Source organism: Protopterus annectens, chromosome 14.part0 (assembly GCF_019279795.1).
Source record: "Protopterus annectens isolate FY-2018-M chromosome 14.part0, PAN1.0, whole genome shotgun sequence".
In the NCBI taxonomy this organism is placed as follows: Eukaryota; Metazoa; Chordata; order Ceratodontiformes; family Protopteridae; genus Protopterus; species Protopterus annectens.
The window spans coordinates 215,387,084-215,411,988 of NC_056748.1; positions in this window are offsets into that span (position 1 = coordinate 215,387,084).

A 24,905-nucleotide genomic window follows, 5' to 3' on the forward strand; every position below is an offset into this window, starting at 1 on the left:
ACACTCAAAATCTCAAAAATACAAAGATCTAAAAAATATTGAAACTCAAAATAAACACAAAACAAAACATTTTTGAGGGACAAGCCATTCCTTGCTCTGAGGTCAAACAGCAGACAAAGGTCAAATTCCTAATCTCCGCTGTACCCCAGTCTTGCACAAAATAATACTGGGACACTGCAATCATCTGATCATTTGATCATTTATGCCAGCATAAACACACATGATATTCCAAACTTTTGACTATCTAATGTCTTCACACACACACACACACACACACACACACACACATATACATCTGTATCTAGATATAGATATGTGTGTGTGTGTGTGTGTGTGTGTGTGTGTGTGTGTGTGTGTGTGTGTGTTTGTGCACTTGTTTGCATCTTTGCATCTCATAATTTTTAATGTAGTTAATTCACATTAAAATCCTGTTTTATCAATGGTGTTCTATCTTGAGTGAAGCTTGTTGCTATTTAATTACAGCATTGCATATTTTGCTATGCATGTTGTCTATGCCCATGTTTGGTAGCGCTTCATAGTTTTATAGAAAGCGAATAGACATATTACACTGGAAAACTGTACCCATGGTCACAAACTGAGATAGCAATATGCAGGACATGTCTATGTTTCAGAGACCAGTTACTGCAGTACATAATGATCAGTATTCTAAGAGCTACAGATGCAAAAGCTATATCAGGGCCATACATAGGACTGTTGGCTGTCTGGATTGACAGCTGGCTCACAGATAGGACAAAAGAAGATTGGTGAGATGATCTCCACCAAGAGGCAGGTCACCAGCGGATTACAACAGGTCTCCACTCTGGACCCAGTCCTGTTTGGCATCTACTTCTTGGAGCTCAAAGCTAATGTCAAGGGCCTCTGGCTCATCAGGTTTGCAGATCACTGCAGATCGGGACCGATCATAAATTCTACCCTTGAAACAAACATCCTGCAAGGGGGTCTAACACAAACAACTGACTGGTGCCAAAACCAAGAATTAAAAGTAAGTGCAAAGACATTTCATATAGTGCCTATTGGGAAAACATCTACCCAAGCAAATTACTCCATTCATAAGACACCCTAAGAGCTGACCTGGTAGTTAGAGTTCTGGGAAGTATGTTGACAGTAATCTGGCCTTTGGCCAACACCTAGCCAAGGTAGTAAGAAAATCATTCTTTTGCCCAACTTATAAGTAAGACTATATCAACCAAATACAAGGAAGTTATAGTACCACTCTACCCATCAAGCAGACCAATCACTGAGTACAATGCCCCCTTCCGCATGTACCTGACTAGGCATGTGCAACATCTGTAATACCCGCAGAGATTCCTCATCAAGGGAATCCAGAGTATTAACACAATATTCTCTACAGATTGTCTTTAACTGGCATATAAAGCATCCTCAGATCCATCACTGTTGGAGCTTCTGCACATGCACAAAATGAGTATCACCAGAAACATCAAATCCAGGGATTGGAACTTTGTTTGCAACATAAAAAGAACATGTTGGCAAGACAGATACGTGACTCAGAGGATCCCCATGCTCTCGAATAGGCTTGCCATCCAAGTGAAGCAGAGTCCATCCCTAACCCTATCCAAATATAATCTTGGCCATTGGATGGGTAATCACAAATTCATTCCTGGGCTGGCTCCAGGTCTGTTAGAGATACAGACTGACAGTAATCATTCGCTAACTAACACCCCTTATACACACATAAAACTCCCCACATAACTTTTTTGCAACCTCCTAACAAACATACCCTTCTTAATAAACTTACCCCCCCCCAAAATGCACATGTTACAAGGGGGATGGAATTGAGTTGGGTTGTTTGGATAGGCTTATGAAGGCCCTGGTGGTCATTAGCCTATCATACACCTATGAGACTATAGACCCACATCAGGGGACACAAAGAAGGGCACATTTTGCATTTTGCTATTTACCATTAATAAAAGTTATAGAACTTAATGGTAAACATTTACATGTATTTTGTGAGCTGTAATAAATTAGGACTAGTCATGCATACCATTTATGAGCCGTTGTCATCCTTACTGATGTGCCACAACTGAGACATCATTATGAGCTGCTTTAGTCTCTGAATGGCATTTGAATGAAGTATGGCTTAGTACAGTCCTGAGCAGTAACTAACTGGTATAGCACCTTGTGTCATCCCCAGACTGAGACATCCCTCAATTCTAAGGTCAGAAGCAACAGACAGATAGATAGATAGACAGATAGATAGATAGATAGATAGATAGATAGATAGATAGATAGATAGATAGATAGATAGTCTTATTTCTGTTTTTAAAAACTGTAGCAAACCACTTACTAGATTTAGTCAAACAGCTTGCTACAACATGTACAACACATAACAAACTAAAACACTTCAGACTGACCACAAAAGCATTATCAGCATTCATTTCCTGAAGACTGATATACAATGAAAGCCATTACTGTACTACTGACCAACTGGCATTGGCCAATCATGCTCCTACCACCTGCATCCCTGAGTGACTGCTCCCTTTGCCCAACCTTAACTATGCCTCTAGTGCAATTTTTAAATTCACTCCACTGGCACTAATTTTTATGTGACAGTCATGGTCTGTGGTCTCAATATCTGCACATCTGACCACCAAACTATATATGAGGCGTGACTGGCATTAAAAGCATATGAGAAATGCACACAACAACCTTGAGTCATGATAAACACTTGTCACTTTGTCTCCCTGTACCTCCTTAATCATGTGTACTAACCCTATTCCTGCCCCTACCCACAATCCTATAGCTTACCTTCTGAAAAAACTTTCCTTAGCAATACTATTATTAATGTTTTGTTTCTATTTTTTATTTACATCTTTAGCCAGACTGATCACAAAAGTAGACTGGTTGTTTCTCTTTTGTGATTAGATTAATGTGAACTGTGGGCAGTTTATGTTATTTTCATGATGTGAATTTTGGGATTTTGGTTGCTGGGAAGACAATGTTTCAGATTTTTTTTTTGAGCTTATGCCATTTGGTATGTTATGTTTTCAGGACTGATGACTTAACTTGATATGTTGCAGGGGGGAATGCTGGTGTATTTTCTGTCAAGTTCATTTACATACCTTCATAAAGAAAAAAAACTGAGTAAGTGATTCAGCTCTGTCTTAACTGCTAGTTTCTATATGATACAATTTTCCTGGGTAGGGCATGATTTTGTTATGGGATTATATGCTTCAGGCTGAGAACCTCACTAATCATGTGGTTGCTAGAGCAATCTTGTCTGAAGCTTTGTACCCCTGTTAGGGTCACCCTTGGCAAATCAATACAAGATGAGTAGACAGGTATGAAACTGACACAAACATATGATCTTTTAAAGGCTAATTTAATGAATATGATAACTTCACCATTTACAAGCATACGCTAACCACCCATGGAACTATGCCTGGTGATGGTGTTCACCTGCAAACAAAGTAAAGAGCAGTTTAGGGGCAGCTCTGAGCAGAGCTGCAACACCTTTGGCTTCATGGGCACAATTTATGGATGTCCTTTTGAACAGCAATATCTCTCAAGGAGGAAGCATTAGGTAGATCCAGAAAATGCTGCAGAGATCCCATTGAAAGCACTGTCAAAAAAAAAAAAAAAAAACAGGTGGGCAATCCCACAGGATGAGCTGGAAACTGTTGCTTAGAAAAATAAGTTTAGCCTAATCTTCTCTGCCTGCTACCACCATGACCTCAAACAGGATGAGTGGTTTAGGAAATGGATGCATGAAATTAGAATTGAGAAAATGAAGACAAGACAACCTTTCCTCTTCTGCTACACACAGAGAACTGTTTTTCTGTTATTCCAGGGAGTTACCATCATTTTACACTTTACACAGTGCAATGCAAGGTTGACTAACAGTGAAATGTAAGTAAAATTGAAAGCTACAAAATAGTAGGAGGTCCCAGGTGCATATTCATGGGATGGTTAATACCACATGATTGCAGCTATCTGTGAAATACTTCTGATGTTATTAGTGAAATGCTGAACTTAGGAAATTAATTCCAAGCCTCCTATGGAAATCAGATCCAAGCCTCCACATACTATGCTGCATACAGATGTTCTGCACGACATATATGCCATAACTAGCTTTATAGACCCTGACTGCATTGTGTAGCTAAGTTTCAAATGCTAATTAATTAATTACTATTGATATATGACTGCAAAAAATAACTTGCTGCAGTTTATAGGTAGCCATATCTATTTATTAATCTTACTTACACAACATATTTTACTGCTATTGAGTGTTATGTAGTGCAATGAATAAACCAAGTATGGTGAGAAAGACAGGGAGAGAGAAAGACAGACAAAATGTTTATGGACAGTCTATTAGAGGAAAGAGGAGAGAGAGACAGGAAGAGAAACCAAGAGACAGAGGAACAGATAGAAAAACAGAAAATATTTTCTCATTTATACTTTCTACCTATGCTATTCATTTATGAGATAAGATTACAGATATGTGACAGAATATTTAGCATGGCACATGTCATTTTACTTCTGGTTACACTAGGGCTGTATGCTAGGACATGTCACATGCAACTATGCAACTGCAAAAGGCAGTTGCTAGTCACTATACAGTATGAAAATATGTGGTAGGTTTTTGCTTGTTTGTACCAAGCTAAACTGAGGTGGGCTACCAGACACAACTCTGACCTGAGTTACCAAATGACTACAGGCTTCTGAGCTTCCAGAAAAACATAAGTTGCCTGTTTTTTATGTTATTTATACTATTTACTGAACATTTTTACTGCCTCCCATCTACTTTTATACTGTATTTATATACAGTGCACTAAACTACATTGTTGTATTGCAATTGTCTACATTACTGTGCCTGTTAAATCAAATGTTATTGCTGTTGTTACTGTTTACAAAGCTTTTTTGCTATTTTCCCTGTCTGTTAAGTATCTACTGGCATTTTTCACTGTTTCAAAGCTATCTGTTCTGCTTGCTTTGGTTTTCCCCTCCAAGCATTGTTTAAATAACTGATCTGTTAGCTGTTTAAAACATTTTTTACTGCCTCCTTGCTGATTTTCTGCTGTTTTAAACTTTTTTAGTGTCTCACTGCTATTTTTCTGCTGTGTTAAACATTCTCTAGTGCTTCCTGCTGAAACTCGGGTAGCTAGTAACTGCAGTATAGTCCAAATACAGGTTTGCTACATCTAGATTTGTTTGTAGTGGTTATTTGTTCTGAGCACATTTTTCAGGCCATCTTGGATTGGAAGGGGCCTATCTTCACTTAAGTAAGATGATTGTGTTGATTGGACCCTGTCTAGTAAAGGGAGGTCAGTCTAGGGCTTGGGATAAGCATTCTGATTGGTCCTTGTGTATCTTTTTAAAGTTTTTTTTTCATGTTTTTAGCTTCTGGTATTTAGGCCTTGCATTTGAACAGGTTTCTGCTTGTTTGTACTGAGCTGAACTCAGATGGGCTACCAGCTACAATACTGACCTGAGATATCAGAGGACTACAGGTATCTGAGCTTCCAAAAAACATAAGTTGCCTGTTTTTTTCCCTTGTTTATACTATTTACTACACTTTTTTCTTGCCTGCTGCCTAATTTTATACTGTATTTATATACTGTGTACTAAACTACATTGTTGTACTGCAATTGTCTGCATTATTGTGTCTGTTAAACCAAATTGTATTGCTGTTTTCAGTGTTTATAAAGCTTTTTTTTGTTTTTTTTACACTGTTAATTATTTACTGGTATTTTTCACTTTTAAAGCTATCTGTTCTGCTTATTCTGGTTTTCCTGCCAAACCGTGTATAAATAACTGATCTGTTAGCTGTTTAAAACATTCTTTAGAGCCTCCTTACTGACTTTTTTTGTTTTAAATGTTTTTTTAGTATCTCACTGCTATTTTTTCTGCTGTGTTAAACATTCTCTAGTGTTTCCTGCTTAAAGTAGGGTAGCTAATAGCTGTAGCATAGTCAAGATACAGGTTTTCTGTATCTGGATTTGTTTGTAGTGGCTGCTTGTTCTGAGCACATTTTCCAGGCCATCTTGGATTAGAAAGGGCCTATCTGCACTTTAGTGAAAGGATTGTGTTGAGTGGACCCTGTCTGGTAAAAGGAGGTCAGTCTAGGTCTTGGAATAAGCATCCTCATTGGTTTTGTGAATCTTTTTAATTTTTTTTTCAAGTTTTTAGCTTCTGGTATTTAAGCCCTGCATTTGAGCAAGTTTCTGCTTATTTGTGCATTGCACAGCACTGTGCACTGTCGTGCAATTGTGCACCAAAGCAGGACAGTTAAATTCAACAATTTTCCTTAGATACTACTATAGTACTAGGGTAGGCCTCATCCTGTGTACTTTCCCAGTCAAGGAAATACTGCTAGTGTGCTGTAACCTATTAATCATCAGCAAAAATAAATAAATAAATAAAACCCCAGGCAGAAATATCCAGCCACTGAGCTCCTCCATGAATGATTCTGAAAAAATACCCTTAATGACAACAGTCTTCAACCTAGCATTATGGAAAGTTGGACTACCCTTGTTTCTCCTGCCAACCTTGTTGACTTGGGTCTTTTGAGGCAGTGTAGCAACTGCCTCGTGTACACTGACAACCCTCTACTAATAATGTACTCTAGTACAGAGTGCAAGAGATATATCTATACCACAAATCTTGAATCCATGCTCTCTCATACTCAAACGCAGAAATGCAGAAGAGGGTGTCAACTCACCCAACACTACATATGCACATAGTACCATTACTCATACACACAGTATGCATCAAACACAAAATGTACATACACAGAGGTTTTCTTGAAAAACTTACCTAAACACCAGAGACCTCCAAAATACAAGATTGCTACAACTAACACAGTCCCCACAGAACCCACAAGACATAGCAATGCCAATGTTTTACCCACCAAGCCTGTAAGGTGATACACTCAAAAAAAAAAACAAATGTTCATGTCATTGGAGGCTCAATAGTGAGACACACAGATGTCTCACTCACTAGGCTGGACAAGGAGAAAGTCATAGTCAGCTGCCTGTCCGGTGCCAGGGTTCATCAGATCACACATGCACTCAGGTCTCTCAGCAGCAAATACCTTTATGACGCTGTCATAGTTCATGTTGGTGTGAATGGCCTGAGACATACCACACTGGACTGTAGGAAGTGAGACATGGTTGAGCTTTCTGAGTATGTGTCCCAGGCAGGTATATCCCTAGCCTTGAGCAGCACACTACCCTCACCTAGAATGATGCTGCAGTATAAACAAAAAATGATTGATTTCAATAACTGGCTTAGTTTTTTGTGTCATTCAAAGGGGATCCAGTTCCTGTCAGCCTGGGAAGCCATGGCCGATAAACCTCACTGCTTTGTCAGAGGCAGTTTGTACCTGGTACCTGTAGTCTTTCGCCAGTTGGTAAAGGCTCTTGCCTCCCCCATAGGTCTGTTTTTAGGCAAGGTCTTTAAAACAACATTACTAATGTGAAATTAGCCAACCAGAACAAAATAAGGGTAATGCTGTTAATGCTAGGAGCTTAAACCAAAAACTGCACTCCCTGGAAAAACTTTTCTCGCTAGAAGATGTAGATACCTGTGCAGTCACAGAAACCTGGCTCAAGGCTTTAGACAGTACCCTAGTCTCGCAAGACTACAATGCCTTCCACACTTTTAGACCACAAAATGAACACGTAAAAACCAAAGGAGGCAATGTTTCTATTTATATTAGAAATAAATTCACCTTCTGTCTAGTTAGACTGGACAACTCCATGAAGTTACTTCAAGTCCAGGTTATGGTGGGTAAGACCCCCATACAAGACATAGCCAGTTATAGATCCCACTCCACTTGTCATGACACCCATGAAGTGTACTTGACCAAACTGGAGACGATGCAAATTTTACCAAACACTCTAATTATGGGGATTTCAATTATCCCACCATCAAATGGGAAACCTATGCTAGCCCCAACTTGCTAGCACAAAAGTTCCTTGACTTTGTTAATTCAAATACCCTGGAATAAATTGTTCATACCCCAACAAGAGGAACAAGCATTCTAGATCTGGTCCCCACTAACAGGTCAAACAGATGCACTGATGCAACTGTTGGACACTGGTTAGTTAAATCTGATCACAGAATAGTCACCTTTGAGCTGGCACTAACACCATAACTCACAACATTTTAAATAAGACTAAAAAAATTTCACAACGTCAAGCTATACCCTCCTAGGAGAAGGTATGAATGCATTCCAAGCCCCACCCCAAGCCGGAAGTGGTAACTACACTGAAGCTTACACTAAAGCCCTGTGCAATCACTTGCATAAGTGTATAAACTCGGCTGTGCACTTTAATCGTTTTCTTTGTGCCTGTTACCAGTTTGTTTATTGGTATAAACTCAGCTGTACCAGAAAGAATCAAAGCTAGAGCCCCAAGTAAAAACAAGTTGCCATGGCAGATATCCAGCATCAACAAACTTTACAATAAATGCTAAAAGTTGTTGTCCAAGAAAACAAAGGCAGGGACCCAACAATGGAAAAGCACCCTTCCCAGCCTCAACAGGCAAATAATTAAAACAACTTGTCAAATCCTCTAAGTGATCCTTTCAGAGAAACTTAGCAAGTACAGACAAGGATAACCATAATGCCTTTTACAACTACATATGTGGCCTAAAAAGTAGGACCAAAGCATGTGCAGAACTAGTGACTAACGGCATCACACACACTGACCGCACAGAGATAGCAAACTTGCTAGTTGATAGGTTTGGTGGAATTTTCACTCCCTTATCCCCATCTAACTTATCACAAACCTTCCCCCAAACTGCCCCCCACCCTACATTTCTGAAGAACAGGTCCTCAAAGCCTTGTCCAAGGCAAAAACACAGCCTCTGTAGGACCAGATGACATCCCAGGCTGTCTTCAAAACTGGCTAAAACATGAACTAGCATCACCAATAAGTACCCTTTTCAATCGTAGCCTAACCACAGGCTTTGTTCCTGTGGAATTGAGAACCACAACAGTTATTCCCCTCCACAAAGATGGCCTAGCAACAGACCCAGGGTATTATAGACCCATATGCCCGACCAGCCTCATCTCTAAGGCCATGGAACATATCAATATGGACCTCATATTTAAAGATGTACACAAACTCCAAACCTTGGATCCTACCCAATTTGGATTCATCAAGAGCAGATCCTGCCAGTTATATCTGGTGGACTTCTTTGAAAATGTGACCAGGGACATTGATGCAGGCAGATCTGTGCACACAGCATACCTCCACTTGACAAAGCCTTTCAGGCATTGCCAATAAATGTAGCAACCTGAATGTAAACCCCTTCATTGTAAGATTGGTTGCCAACTGCTCACAAACCAGCCGCACACTGTCAAAGTGGATGACTCCACATTAACCAGCAGACCAGTTACCAGTGGGGTGCCACAGGAGTGAGTGCTGGGCCCCCCAATGTTTGGTATATACTTTTCAGAAGTTCGGATCAAAGCAAACGGGTTGTGGCTGACCACATTTGCAGATGACTGCAAACTAGGTGCAATAACTGAATCCCCAAATTATGTTGGTATACACCAGGAGGGTCTCACATAGACCAATGACTGGTGTATTAGTCATGATCTCAAACTGAATGCAAAGAAATGCATCATCATTCCCTTCAGCACAAATAATGCCCCTTCCCACTATCTAATCAACAGTTAATACTTAAGACCCATGAACGGGTAAGAGACTTGGGATCACAAGTTGACTGCAACCTTAACTTGGATCGCCATGTGTCTACTGTAGTAAGGAAGGCTTTCTACATAGCACACTTGATTAGTAAAGGCATCACCTCAGGACCAAAAGACATTATAAATCCTCTGTACTCGGCAATAATCCAGCCCATAATTGAGTATAACACCCCGTTCAGCATGTGCCATACAAAGCATCTGCAGCAACTGCAGTGACCTCAAAGGTTTCTAACAAAGAAGATCAAGAAGCTCCAGCATATGCCTTAGACAGATGGACTAAAGTCCCTGTCACTATACTCTGTGTTGTATAGACCTCTTAGGAGAGACTTATGCCTGGCCTACAGAGCAATCCAAGATCCAAACCTAATGAACCTGCTGCATATCAGTAAATCAAATGGGACTAGGGCTACCCATTCCATGGACCTAAATATGCCCTGTTACTTAAATAGGACATGCTGGAGGGACAGATTTATCTCCCAGCAACTGCTGCATCTTTGGAACAGGCTACCAATTCATGTGAAACAGAGCACCTCTATGACACTGTTCAAGAGTAACCTGGGTGAGTGGCTGGGGCACTGTAAATTCTTACATGGGATAGCACCCACAACCCTCCTGGACAAGGGCAGTAATCACTAAATGCAATCTTGGGTAATGACTAGCATTTTCATGGTATTACATTGGGATGAAATGGCTAGGCTTAAAATGACCTCTGGGTCAATAGTCTAGTGAACTATTATCCTATGATCCTATGTGTCATATGTATATATGTACACCAGTTTCAATAGTCACTGTTTTTATGCTGCAATGTAACATTTACTTGCAGCATATTTATATCATTTATGGGTTACACATCATAATTAGTGATATATTATTCAGCATCATTAAAGGAGCACAAAATCCATAGTTCTCTATGACAAAGCTAAAAGAGAATATAAATATATATATATATATATATATATATATATATATATATATATATATTTACTGTCAAAATGTTGAAATTCACATGGTCGATGTTCATAACATCGAAAGTCATTGCACCTAATGTTCAAAATACCAAAAAAAAAAGTCTAAATTTAAATGGTTGAAAAACACCTGCAAACTAACAGTAGTGTTTTTGCAGGGGGGGCTGTGCCCTCCTGAACCCCCACACCCCCTTCTACTTATATATTACAACTCCAAGATTGCACAACAGTGCAAACAAGGGAAAATCCTTGCCCTGTTTGAAACATAATGTCGAAAGGTAATTTACACGCACTTCCTGTCAACCAAATGAACTACTTGATATTCATGTGTCGACCATATGGGTCGATCATATGAACGTTAGACCAAATGAATTTCAACATTTTGATAATAAACCTATATATATATATATATATATATATATATATATATATATATATATATATATGTATACAGTAAACCTATATACACACACACACACACACACACACACACACACACACACATATCTATATATATATATATATATATATATATATATATGTAGACAGATAGGTAGGTAGATAAATATATAGATATACATATTTTGAACTGCACATCAGCTACATAAATGTGATTGCATAGAGGTCTGTCTTAGAGGAGAGTACCTGTCTGTCATATACTATATACTGAGTTTGATGGATGTTATCACAATGTTATCCAGCTGCATTGTTTCCATTATCAAAATATCTTGACAGTATGCAGTACATTTTCCTCTTTGAACATGTCAATGTAAGTCATCAAGTTCCATTAAAATCCATACTTACATATGATGTAGTAAAATTTAGTTTGTGCTTACTCAGTGTACTATACACAGACTTCCACCTGAAGATCTGTAATTGTTCTATCTGTGTTGTTATCCTATACCATTTTATTTTTTTGTTGTGTACTGTCTAAACTGGTGTCACATATTTTGTATTTTATTTCTGTATGATATCATGAGTTAAGGGACATCAGAGGAGGATAGTCAACGTAATGAAGGTAGAAAATAAGTTGATGCATTTTCCAGTAGGCACAAGCCGAGAAATAAGAATATGCATAACTGTTAGAATAGGCTACTTGGGCCATGCATACCTCATAGCAGAGTATAGTATGATATATTTCATTCATCTCAGTATATATCCATCGCATCTTCTTGAGGTGGTATTCAGTAACATATTGCAACATCCATGTATAACCACACAAAATATGAAAGCATTTAACAGAAAACTTAATGATAATCACATACTCTATGAGTTTAAGCATTACTTTTGCCCATAAAGGTGGCAGGCATACTTAACATATAAAAGTTTGTCTGTGGGCTAAGTGTACTATATATGCTGTACCTGTTTTCCCGACTCTCCCTGCCCCTTATACATTATACTATGACAGCTGTAAGTAAGTCTGATATATAGCATGTCGTGGTGATTGTTAGATTAGAGACTTCCATTTTAAAGTAGTTATTAGACATTAGACAGGCTAATGGGTAAAATAAATTGTTTCATTTATGCATAAAAGACAGTTAAGCAGAAAGAGAAATAACCTTGCTGGTTAAGCATGAGTGACAGTTTATTAGAAAGAAAAGATAAGCATAAAGTATGCAGGCAGAATGTTCTTTTCTCAAGGGAAAGATGTAATCCTGCTAGCTACAAAATGTTCCTTAAATAAAGCACATACGAGACAAAGATTGAGACCAAGGTTAGAAAAAGTAAATAAGGAAAATTACTGGATTGAAGCAATATAATATGTTGTGTTCAGGACAGCAGTTCAGTTAAAGTTAGTAAGTTTGTTTGACCTGTTACTTCAGAGAAGATGACAGACACTCGAGCCTGAGTACAGAAGACAGGTCATATAAAGACTATGCTAGTTTATGTTGTTCAGGACAATTAGAATATGACATGTAGTAACTTTGAACACTAATTGTTTATCAGTACTGTTAATGAAGACAGTATTCGGATATTGTCAACATCTAATAAAGCTTTTTTGAATGACCTAAAGTGTTTGGAGAATTCATTCTGGAAAGTACAGAAGACTTAGCTCGTAAAGGAGAGACTGGCACCTGTTCAGCATGAGCTTGAGTAATTAACAGATAAAGACTTTCATTTCTCAGTTTCATTACATACAGTGTTTCCAGCTAATCATGGTACAGTACAGTATCATCAGTTTTTGCAATGGCACCCGCACAGTCCAGCTGTCTGGGGAGAGATATATAATTCTTGCAACCCAGCAAGCAGCTACTCTGGAACCCTTTCACATCCAGTTTCCTGTACACATATTTTCTTAAGTTCACAGTACCTGTTTATACAGCAAAAATACTACAGCAGCACTCCAGAGGCTTTCTAGTTGACCAGCTGAAAGGCCCCAGTAAAGGTAATCAACAGTGCTACAGACCACCCTTTCAGTGAAAGTATCATTCATTTCCAGACTTGGTCACACAACTTGTGTTCTATACAAAATAGCAGTGTTTTCATTCCAGTGCAGCACTTTGTGTTTCATTCAGCTACATGTTCTAAAAAACTTCAACAAAAACAGCTGCTATAAGTAATTATTTCAAGCACAGTTTTACTGCAATAGCCAGCTTAACTTTGAGGTTTCATTAACAGTTTATAGTGACAACAAATGTTTCATAACAGACATTTCAGCAGCATACCAGTATTTTTTCAATAAATAGAGCTTTGAACGCTGTACAGAATAAGCTAAAAATTATGGCATGACAAGCTTCTAATTATGACAGCATTACTTCATGCAAAAAATGGGTACAGCATAGGACCTCTAACCAAAGTGCACAGCACCAGTGTTTACTTCAGAAAAGCCTCATACAACTTCAGCAGACCAGTATTAAATCAAAGCAATGTTCCTTCAGAACATAAAAGACATTGTCCAGTTAACAGCTATCCCCACAAACTTTCATGTTTCCAGTGTGACCTCACACAGCCAACTAGCAAGAAAAAGATTAATAAGCTGCAGATGATGGCTCACATTCTTCCAGGGCTATAAAGTTATGTAAGACTTTATAGGCACCTTTTAGCTAACAGCTCAAAAAAGTTTAAATTAATCAGTTACAGTCATTTGCATGTAAATATGTCAAGTAATTCTGCTACAGTTAAAATGCCAAGTAAATCTTTGGTTTAAGTTTAAAAATGTCTTAAAGTTAAAGGTTATTAGTTCAAGAATGTTAAATATTTCTAAACGCAAAAGGGTTAAGTCATCTTATAAGTCAGCTTCTGTCAATACGGGTTTATACTTAATTAACCTTGTGTACATGCTACAGCACATACAATTCAAAATACAGAAGTATGTTGCAGTATTAAACCTACATATGTCAACACAGTCAATGTACATAACATGCAGACAATGTCTCAAGTTCGCATCACTTCATCTAGTTTCTTATTTTCAGACTCAAGTGCAATGTTTGCACTGAAGGATGATAAAAAACAGAGTGCAGATTTTAATACAGTAAATTGCAATATAACTGAAGAGCATACTTCAGTGTTAAGTAAAAGAATGCATTCCATAGCTATCTGTAAAGATCATAGCATTAATCTGTCATTGTTTAAGGTTATTTCATTATTTGCAGACAGATCAATTTCAGTTACACATAGAAAAGACACAATTGCAGTTTTCTCAGGAATTAAAACGTCAAAGATTACAGCAGTTAAAATTCAAAGTGTAACAGCTCTGTATATACTGTTTTAGACTTCAGTAAAGAGATTTGTGCAAATGTACAAATTTTAAAATTTTGTTATGACAGAAACATGCAGATATGGGTTAAAAATAAAATAAATTCCAGTTCAGCTGACAAAGCTGCAGTGCTCAGAAAAACATAGTGGGTGTAGTCAGTTAGAAAAAAAGGTAACCATATGCCTCTATGGCTTATAAGGTATAGCAGAACTAACAGTCAAATTGATTAGCAAAATAAAAGGTTTGCAGTTACAGTTGGCAAATGATTTTTTGTATTATTGTTTGTTTAGTAGTCATTAGTTAAGAGCTTTGTATTAAAGTGTTGCAATGCATAAACAATATAATATCAATGGAGACAAATAATGTTTACTAGTTTATAGAATGCAAAACTTAAAGTCAATACTACATTGTAAAGGGGACAACACAGTTAAAAATTCAAATCCTTTGTATAAGAGAGTACATCATGTAATCAGTTTAAGACTGTATATGTTCTGTACGGAGATGGCAGTTTGCCAAGCACATCAGCTCAGATTACAGCCATTCCAGCAAGCTGAATTAAAGACATTGCTATCCATTTAATGCATTTACAGTTTTACTATTTATCAAAAAAATGTAGACAGCAATAATAAATTCATGTAGCTTTCAGTACTACTGAAAATTTAAATGGCATTGATTATGCTGAGACAGTGGGTGGAGATTCACTCACAGAACAGTATGTTAATATCTAAGGGTCACAAGACAAAATCTAAAAAGTTCAACAGTTAAAAGTGATTTTATATAAGTGCAAAAATGCACAGTGTTACATTACCACTTTGAGTTCCTTTTACAATAAGTTCAGAAATTTGATACATCTATCAAGTTAAATGTACTTACTACAGCCAAGAAATTAGAGGAAGCAGTCCATTTAGTGGTTAGACAGAAACCGGTTTTGCAAGCATCAGATGCCAGCAATAACATTTTCCTGTAAATACTGACATTGCAGCAGTGAAACAGACTTCTTCAGTCCCAACAGTTACATGTTTTTTTTTGTTTTTTTTAAGCTTGGGCATATAAAAAACAGTGTCCTAAATACTGGACATGGAAACACAAGCATGTACAAGCAGGTATTGATTACTTAGTTCTATTTGTTTCCAATAGAGCTAGACAGGTTAAAAGATCTGAGGGTGGGACAGTGAGTAAACTTACTGATAAACCACTTCGTTATTTATTGTTTTCTGAAGGGAGTGCACATAGTGCATGGGCAGAAACAGGAAATATTGTTAGCTTTTCAGATACAAGGCAGATCACTATGGTTAATGACTAGTCAAATGACGTAAGTGATTTACCAAGTTCAAGCCCAAGAGATAATCAAAAGTATGCTGTAGCCCAGGTTAATGTTGCTAGTGACATACCAGATTTTCAAAATATGCATAAAGGCTACAATAGTTCAGCACCAAATCCGTTGGTGTATTTGACTTCATTCCAGGTTGGGAAGGACACCAGACCATACATTTCATTACTCATGGAAAAGGAATTGTAGCACAATGTGTTACTTGATACAGGGGCTTCAGTTGCAGTTACAAACAGACCTCTGCAGAGTATCTGAGTACAGTTCTCATGCGATCAGGGTTTGAAGGGTCAAAGGTAGCTGCAGTCAGCAGCAAGCCTTTGGAGATCAGATTTTTAAATAAAGCCAATCAGCCTGGAAAGAGAATAACAGCAAACGTCTTGTTACATACCCAGTGTGACAGTACCATATTGAAAATGGACATTATGTAAAAAGTAGGTGTTGTGTTAGATTTTAATAAAAAGATATTGTAAAAAAATAAAGATGCTATAATAGCTTGCCTACAGACTTGTAAGAGTTTACTAGCTGCAAATGTTTATTTCATGAAGAAAAATGTATGCTTATTTCATGCAGAAAATGTAAATAAAGTCAGCACAGTAAGCAATGCTGCCAGTTTGCAGTTGTTAAAGCTACATTTCATACAGGAAAATGTAAATAAGATCAGGGCAATAAGTATTGCTATCAGCTTATAATTGTTAAAGATGCAAATGTTATTTTAAAGACCTGATACTAAATACAATCTTTAGCTACCCAACTTTGCACAAGAAATAAAAAGAAGAGGTTTAAAAGACCTAACTACAAAGAGGACACTTCAGCATTAAAGCAGGCCTTCCTTTACCTCATTAGTGACTGGAACAATGCAGAGCAAAATTTGACAAGAGCTGTGTGGTAGAAACTGTCTATGTGTTTCAGTTATTTCTTCAATGTTTGTTTAAAGTTAAAATGTATGAGTTAAAGCAAGTATGTATATTTTCAGACAATTATATAACAATAGTATTAAGTTTCAGTTTATGTTCAGTCAATGTTCTCATGTTTTCAGGTTCATGGTAACCATTGTACAGCAGTGCTAGTTTTCAGTCTATCTGTGCTCAGATAGATTCAAGTTTATTTGTGTTCAGGTAATGCTGTCAAAATGTTCTCATGTTTTCAGAAAATTTTACAATAATATTAGTTTAGTTAGCTTCCAGAATATACACAGCTATTTTAAATATTCAGTATATGCTAATGTAAATATCAGTGAAGTTTCAGAAAATTACATTCATGTTCAGTATAGTACATTTCTGTTAAATCTCCAAAAACTTCACATTATTCAGTCATTAGTTAATGGTAAAGTAACAGAATTGCGTTATTTAGTTGTTAGTTAAGGGTACAGTGACAGAATTATTTGTAACAGGCTTATTACATTATTCAGTCATTAGTTAAGGGTAAAGTAATTATTTTTATAGGCTTATTAAAAGAAGTTATTTAAATAATAGGGAGTAATAGTTATTCAGTATACTCAAGGTATAACATGGTAGGCTTAATTTGTTAATTAATTTACAAATTACACTACACTTTACATAATTATTGTGCATTACATAAAATGCAAAGGTATAGACCTGAAATACAGATAGCATACGTTTGGTAAACTATTAAGATAAGTTATCTAAAGAATAGGTAGTAATAGTTATTCAATGCATTCAATGTATAACACGGCAGGCTTAATTTGTTAATCAATTTACAGATTACAGTGTGCATTTACAGATTGCAGTGCACTTTATATAATTATTGTACATTAGTCAGAAATTAAGGACACTAACAAACAATGCAAAGGTATAGACTTGAAATACCAAAAGTATAGGTTTTAGTAAACTGTTATAGCTCATAAATATTCATAAAAGTTAAAAAGGTAAGTAGCATTATAAAGCAAATTTAAATAAAAAATTATAGACACAAGGTAACAGAATATGGTAATTATGCTTCAAGACCACTTATAAAGTTATCTTTTTAGTGCACATTTCAATTACCCTTCAGAAAATAGCCATCATGCTTGAGAGGCTATACAGTATGTGGCAGGAAAAACCTCTATATCTGACGCAGAAAAGGAAATTAAGGTAAAAGGGTATAACAGAGGTGAGCCAAGTGGGCTCAATGGTTAAAGCAAATCTGGCAAAGATCCAAGACATGCAGAGGGATGCTGATAAAAGGGCCCAATGTAAAGATGCCAGTCCACTCCCGGGAGTAAGGTTGTATGTGTACAAACAGAACAAGGGGCACTTTTGCCCTACATAGCAAAATTATTGGCTAAGCAGCTGATAAAGTACAACCATCAGCTACTAGGTTATGTAGGTTTTCAGAAAATTTGGCCTATCATAAAGTATAAGTTTAAAATCCTCATCTAAAAAAAACTGTTTAAGAAATTCAGGAGGAGTGTATAATATGTCTGCAGACCAACCCAATGTTAAAAAAAAAACTCAGTTCCAGAGAGTGCCAGTTTCAGAGAAAGCATGGTACAGTATACAGATAGATTTTGCAGGACCTCTTCCTCCAGCAAAAGGGAGTTAAATAATTTACATGTTTTAAATATATCACTCATACACCAGAACTTAGACTTATAGGCTCTAAAGACTATAAATCTAGGTAATATAAAAATCAAATCATAAAATTAAGAGACTTCAATCCAAACAGGCCATAAATACTCAAGTGACACCTAGTGGTCAAAATTAAAATTTCAAGTTTATTCAAATCAAAAGTTAAAATACTTCAATCCAAACAGGCTACAAATCCTCACATAACACCTAGTGGTCAAAATTAAAATTGCAGGTTTACCAAATATTTTTTATTTTTATTTTCAAATTATGATTCAGGCAGCATAAAACTGTATACAGTAGTTAGCAATATAAATGTAAGGTAACTACAGATGTATGTCTCAGTAGACTTTCGTCAGGGAGGGACCTTAAGTGCAACTGTTAGATTAGAGACTTTCATTCTAAAGTAGTTATTAGACATAAGACAGTCTAAAGGGTAAAATAAATTGTGTTTCATTTATGCATAAAAGACAGTTAAGCAGAAGGAGAAATAACCCTGCTGATCAAGCATGAGAAACAGTTTATTAGAAAGAAAAGATAAGCATAAAGTGTGCAGACAAAATGTTCTTTATTAAGGGAAAGATGTAATCCTGTTATCTACAGAATGTTCCTTAAATAAAGAACATATGAGACAAAGCTTGAGATCAAGGTTAGAAAAAGTAAATAAGGAAAATTACCGGACTGAAGCAATAAAATATGTTGTGTTCAGGATAGCAGTTCAGTTAAGGTTAGTAAGTTCATTTGACCTGTTACTTCAGAGAAGATGACATACACTCAAACCTGCGTACAGAAGAGAGGTCATATAAAGACTATGTTAGTTTACATTGTTCAGTACAATAAGAATATGATGTGCAGTAACTTTGAACACCAATTGCTTATCAGTACTGTTAATGAAGACAGTATTCAGATATTGTGAACATCTAAGAAAGCCTTAATGAATGAACTACAGTGTTTGAAGAATTAATTCTGGAAAGTGCACAAGACTTGCCTCATAAAGGAGAGGCCGGCACCTGTTCACCATGAGCTTGGGTAATTAACGGATAAAGACTTTCGTTTCTCAGTCTCATTACATGCAGTGTTTCCAGCTAATCATGGTACAGTACAGTATTATCAATTTTTACAGTGACAATAAATATCACTTCATAAGTGCACCTTCATAGTGAGATATATGATAACTTGAATGTGCTGTATGCAATGATGCATGTTTTTCATACATCTGTTGCTGATCTGCTAATCTACATAATGTATGTAGTTCTGTGGCAAGCCATCTTCTGCCCTCAGTTCTGATATACCATTTGCTTTTCTTTCCATATGGAGTTGTTAGATCTTAGAGGTTGCACTTAAAAGATCCACAATTGTCAGTTGGCATAGTTTCCCAGTGATTCCTAGAAGGCTCTGAGCTCAATCACTTTGTAATATTATGTTTAGTTAAAAAATTATAAAGCAATATAACACACAGGAAACAGGAGTTCCTATTACGTTATCAAAAGATAATGTAATTGAACACTCAGAACTTCGAAACAGCCACATTTCGAAAATTGCATTGTGGGATTGCAGTACATTGAAGATTGGGATATTTGCCCTCTCCTCAATGTAGTGCGATCTTGGAGTTGGAATATATATTTAACAGGGGGTGTGGGGGGTGCAGCCCCCCCACAATAAAAGTTTAGAAATGCAGCCATTTCGAAGTTCTGAGCATTCAATTACGTTATCTTTGGATAGCGTAATATGAACCCAGAAACAGCATACTGGCCATATTCATGTAATATAGGAGAGATGATACAGACATACACATGCCAAATATGCCTTCAATATACTCAAATCCCATTCTGTGATGCATCTAGTCAGGATGCACATGCCACTTTACCTCTCTTCTAGGACAACCTATGTCCAACATTTTGGCATTTGGTAGCAGTGTAACCACAACAGAGTGACACAATAGTTATATGTTTTACATGAATAAACATACCAATACTCCTCTCATGTAATTTCCCATTGCTGTTTAGTTTACATGCTTTGTACATCTCAATCTAGTTTATTCATGTTACCAGGCTGTGCATTATACTATACTTCTCTTTGTACTGTTCTGCTTCCTATAGCTCTGTTAAACTTTGTCACATCATACCTTACCTTTTTCTGCACTAAACTCATATTTCATTCCATATAGTTGTATCAGTGTGGTACTTACCTTAGATGCATTTCTATGTTACAGTTACATGCATCACAGATGCTTCTTGAGTTTCACACTGCAGCAAAGCACTTATCATCATTAATGCAAATGCCCCACAAAGTTCAAAAAGTAATACACCTTTACATGTATGCTTGTTTATGATCAGCAGGTAACTGAATATGGATCACTACCTTCATTTGGATCTAACAGCACTGGTAGTCCAGTCACACTTCAAAACCTTCCACTGTTAACTTCTGATTCAGTGACATCACAGAGTAGTACAGATTCATTTTTTGACCCAATTAGCCATAGCCTCTGTTCTCAAGGAAAGATTAAAAGAACTTAGTGTTGCCTGGGATCTGCTCACCTTGTGAATGTCCATTTTATTTAGGTAGATAGGTAGGTAGTTAGTTTTTAACAGTTTTTTTATTTTGTTCTTTACGTCATCCATTAAAAGTAGAAAGTGAATTATGGGTTTGTGTTGTTGGGTGCACTTCAAAGTTTTAGTTAGTTAATGAATTCTCATTTTGTTAACTTGTTAAGTAGACTGGTCAATAGCCCCATTTCAGTAAAGACACTGGCCATCATGCCATCTAAACACAGAAGTCAAGAAATGTCCCTAAATAGCATAGAAAATATTACACATCATTTATGGCATTATGACAATTAAAAAAATGTTTGTAAACAATTACACAGTGTGTGTGGGTTTGTCAGTTTGGCAATACAAACTATAATTTGAAAAAATCATGCTGGTAAACCATTATACACCATGCCTACCATTTGGGAAATAGAAGGTGAGCATTTTAAAAGTATGTTGAAAAATACCCGTGCAAACTAATACACTCTCTTTACTATCTAATTCAAAGCACACTGACAAGCAGTCAAAAATACAAGTGTGCTATTTTCATATTTACATGTGTTGTGTTGTGTCTTTGCATAGACTATTATATTTCTATCTAAAACATGATACATTTGGTGAACTTAAAAGTTGACAGAGCATTTTGTGCCTTTTCTGAAAGGTCCTTTATTATAATCATCCATGAGGCAGACAACATTGCTGACACTTTTTTATTTTATTGCTGATTTACATGCTACATTCTGTTTTGGGGCTCACCAACTTCCCACAGTGCTATGGATAGCAGTTCTGTCAGATCTATATCTGTCTACCACCTCCTGGTTTCTGAATCATGTAGCTGCCTTTCTGATCACAGTCAGGCATTCCATTTGCATCATATTTAAATGGGAACATAATTGCTTTGGACTTCCAAACATGCTTGCCCATCTTCTGTCTGATTGCAACACATGTAGTCTTCTTTCCAGGAAACTTGCTCATAACTGTCTGTTATTATATCACTGAATGTCACAGTCTAGATGTTTTTGCTACTTAACATACAGACTTCCTTTGCAGTAACATGGGGTACCCTGGGGTATTTTTTGTCTTAGTTTTACCTCCATTACTTCAGTAACATTATATTGTCATTAAACAGTGTCGCATATGCATAACTTGTTTGAGACTCCCAGTCTTAGGTTATATATAATAATTAATCCACACAAAGGCTGGCTGTATACCATACAAAGAAGTATCCCTGCCTGCAGTGTACATAAGCTGAGTGCTGTTAATGGCCCAGGTGCTGCAGAAATCAGAGAGGTTGGAATTGAGTGCCTAATGTAATCTCACCCATTCTTCAAAGAGAAATTTGGTCAGGTCTGCTGCATTGTGACAGTGAAATGGTCATAGAGACTCTAATAATAAATTAGTGACATGTACTTTCATCTGTCCAGCAACAAAAAGTGCTTTCTGACAAAGGGTATTGCATGAGATGCGTCAATGTCCCCATAAAGGCAAGATGCAGCATTACTTTTGCTAAAACCCTGCTTATCACCAACCTCAGAGTGACGACTCAGGCCATCCTGAGAAAACAAAATTGCTACCTGGATAATGATCTCCTGTAATCAGCTCTTGCCCTAATGGGAGGATAAATGGTTGACTGACTGTGAAATGGTTAATTGTTATTAGGTGGTAGGGACAAAAAGGCATGTGCACATGCCATATGAAGCTACATATTTAATTAAAAAAAATTGTTTATTTTTACCACATGGTCCATCCTTGTTATCAAGCTTATATCTCAGTGAAACAATTTCGGTCATGCAGATCGGTCTATTAGGTAAGATAGTTACTAAACAGAAACTACAGTGCAACTTAATTTCATTTTCTTGCATGGTGTAATTATTTCCAATGGCCGTGTAACCATGTTTCTGTGTGTGCACACGTGTGGTGTGTGTGTGTGTGTGTGTGTTTCAGAGGGAAAGACCATTGAACAGCAAATAAAATATCTTGTGTTCCAGTTGCTGTTTAAAAAGAACCTGCTAGAGATGGTTTCCTGCTTTGTTATCATTTGCAGACTGGTTGATTTGACTTATGCAAGTGTCTAAGGAACATGGAATAGACTAGCAGAGCATATTAAATTGAAGAAGGAGCCATGAGGCATGTATCACTTAAATCACTTTACTTGAAACATTTTAAAGCTATCCCTGATGTTTTGTCTTCTTCTAGACATCAAACACCTCTGACTTCTAGTTGTACTCCAGAGAGTTTAGTCTGCATGTAAGCCATACAAACATATTCAGACAGTGCTCTTCATATGTATACAAAGCCATGAGTATTAGGAAACAAATTTGTTTTTATATTGGATTTAACCCTCAGTATACTCCCAATGCTCAAAGCATTGCTTGAGATGAATATTATCACAATATAAAATGCATAATGGTAGCTTTAGGATTTACACATACCAGTGAAGTAACAACAATAACCTTGTTTGACTTTATTTATTGATTGATTGATTGATTGATTGAATGATTGATATCTGCTGACCGGGAAAGTCTGACTGGGTCAGAAACCCATTTTCAGCGGAGGCCCATGAAGAAATGAAACAGTCCAGACCTAAAGGATTTAGCAGTTATAGCTAAATATTATATAGGTTCTAATACAAATTCAAACATTAGTAGTTTTTACAGTTAACATAAGCATATGTATATCTCTAGACATAATACAATTTGTCATGAAGCTAGATAACATTTGCAGCAAATTATAGAAGTGTAGCCCAAAATTCTAGTTTTTGACGAGGATTACTGGCAGAGCAGGTTTAGTTCTACTAAAGACAAAATATATTAGTTTTGTTTTCAGTGTATAAGGGTAGAAGTTAAGTAATGATGAATGTAAGATACGGAGAAGAGAAAATGACAGTAGCAGAAGTAAGGGATTTTTGAAGGAGAAGAAGTGAAGGTAAGGTGGTAAATGTGGATAGCTATTGAAAGAGATATGGGAGGGTATTATAGTGAGAAGGTCAGGGAAGTTAAGGTGATAGATATTCTGAGGGGTATATGGAAAGGTTGTAGTGAGAGATTTGTCAAAAGAAGCAGGTGTAGTAGAATAAGGTAAGCTATATTTGAAGTAGTTCAGGAGAAATAGAAAGCAGGAATTAGAAACATATAGAGAAGTAAACAATTCCATGTGATGGGATAGGGAGACAGTCGATGATGAGATAAAGTACTGAAGGGTAAAACGAAATCAGAGGACATAGATTAAGTATGGTGGACTTAATTAAAGAGCAAGAAATATATATATATATATATATATATATATATATATATATATATATATATATATATATATATTTATTTTTTTTTGTTGGCAATAACTAGTATTTTTGCTTTATTGCATAGCTGTTTTTATATAAGATGGTTGGTTTCATTTTTGTTTCTATGCCACTCTTTCCAGGCTTGGTCTCTGGTCGGTAATATATTTTTTTTGTGGCTTTAGTTACCCAGAGGGTATGGTTTATTTTATTCCTTTTGGTTTGGAGGGGAGCTAGGCTGTTAAGAGTATCTAAAAAGACTTTGTTGACGTGACTAATAGCATCTTTCAAAGGTAATGTTTTTAATGAGGGACCAGTTTATGGCTTTTAGGATGTTATTAAATACTTGTTGGTTGAATTTGGTTACATTTCCTGATGTTTTATAGGTATGGGGTTTAGGCTCTTGACGGGGATCCTATAGGTATATGCTGGTAAGTGGTCACTTAGGGTTTTTGGGAGAGTGCTGGAATTAGAATATTTATAGGAATATGTTACTATGATCCAATCTAAGGCTGCACCTAGTTGATTACTATTTTGCATTCTGGTAGGGCTAGTGATAAGTTGTGTAAAGCTGTGAAGGTTTATGTTATATATTGGGGAGTCAGTGATTAGATTTTGTCAGTTGATATTTATGTCACCCATGATAATAGTTTCATTGCTAATATTTCTGGTAGTCTAGGAAAGAAAATCTTCCAGTATTGGGATATTTTGATCAGGGGGTATATAGACTACTGCAATGTATATGTGTTTAGAATTGTTTATATGCAGAGATGCTAAGAGAAGTTCTTCATTACCAAAAGATGGGCAGGTTTGGAGGGGCAGGGGTATTCCAAGGGTGTTACAATAG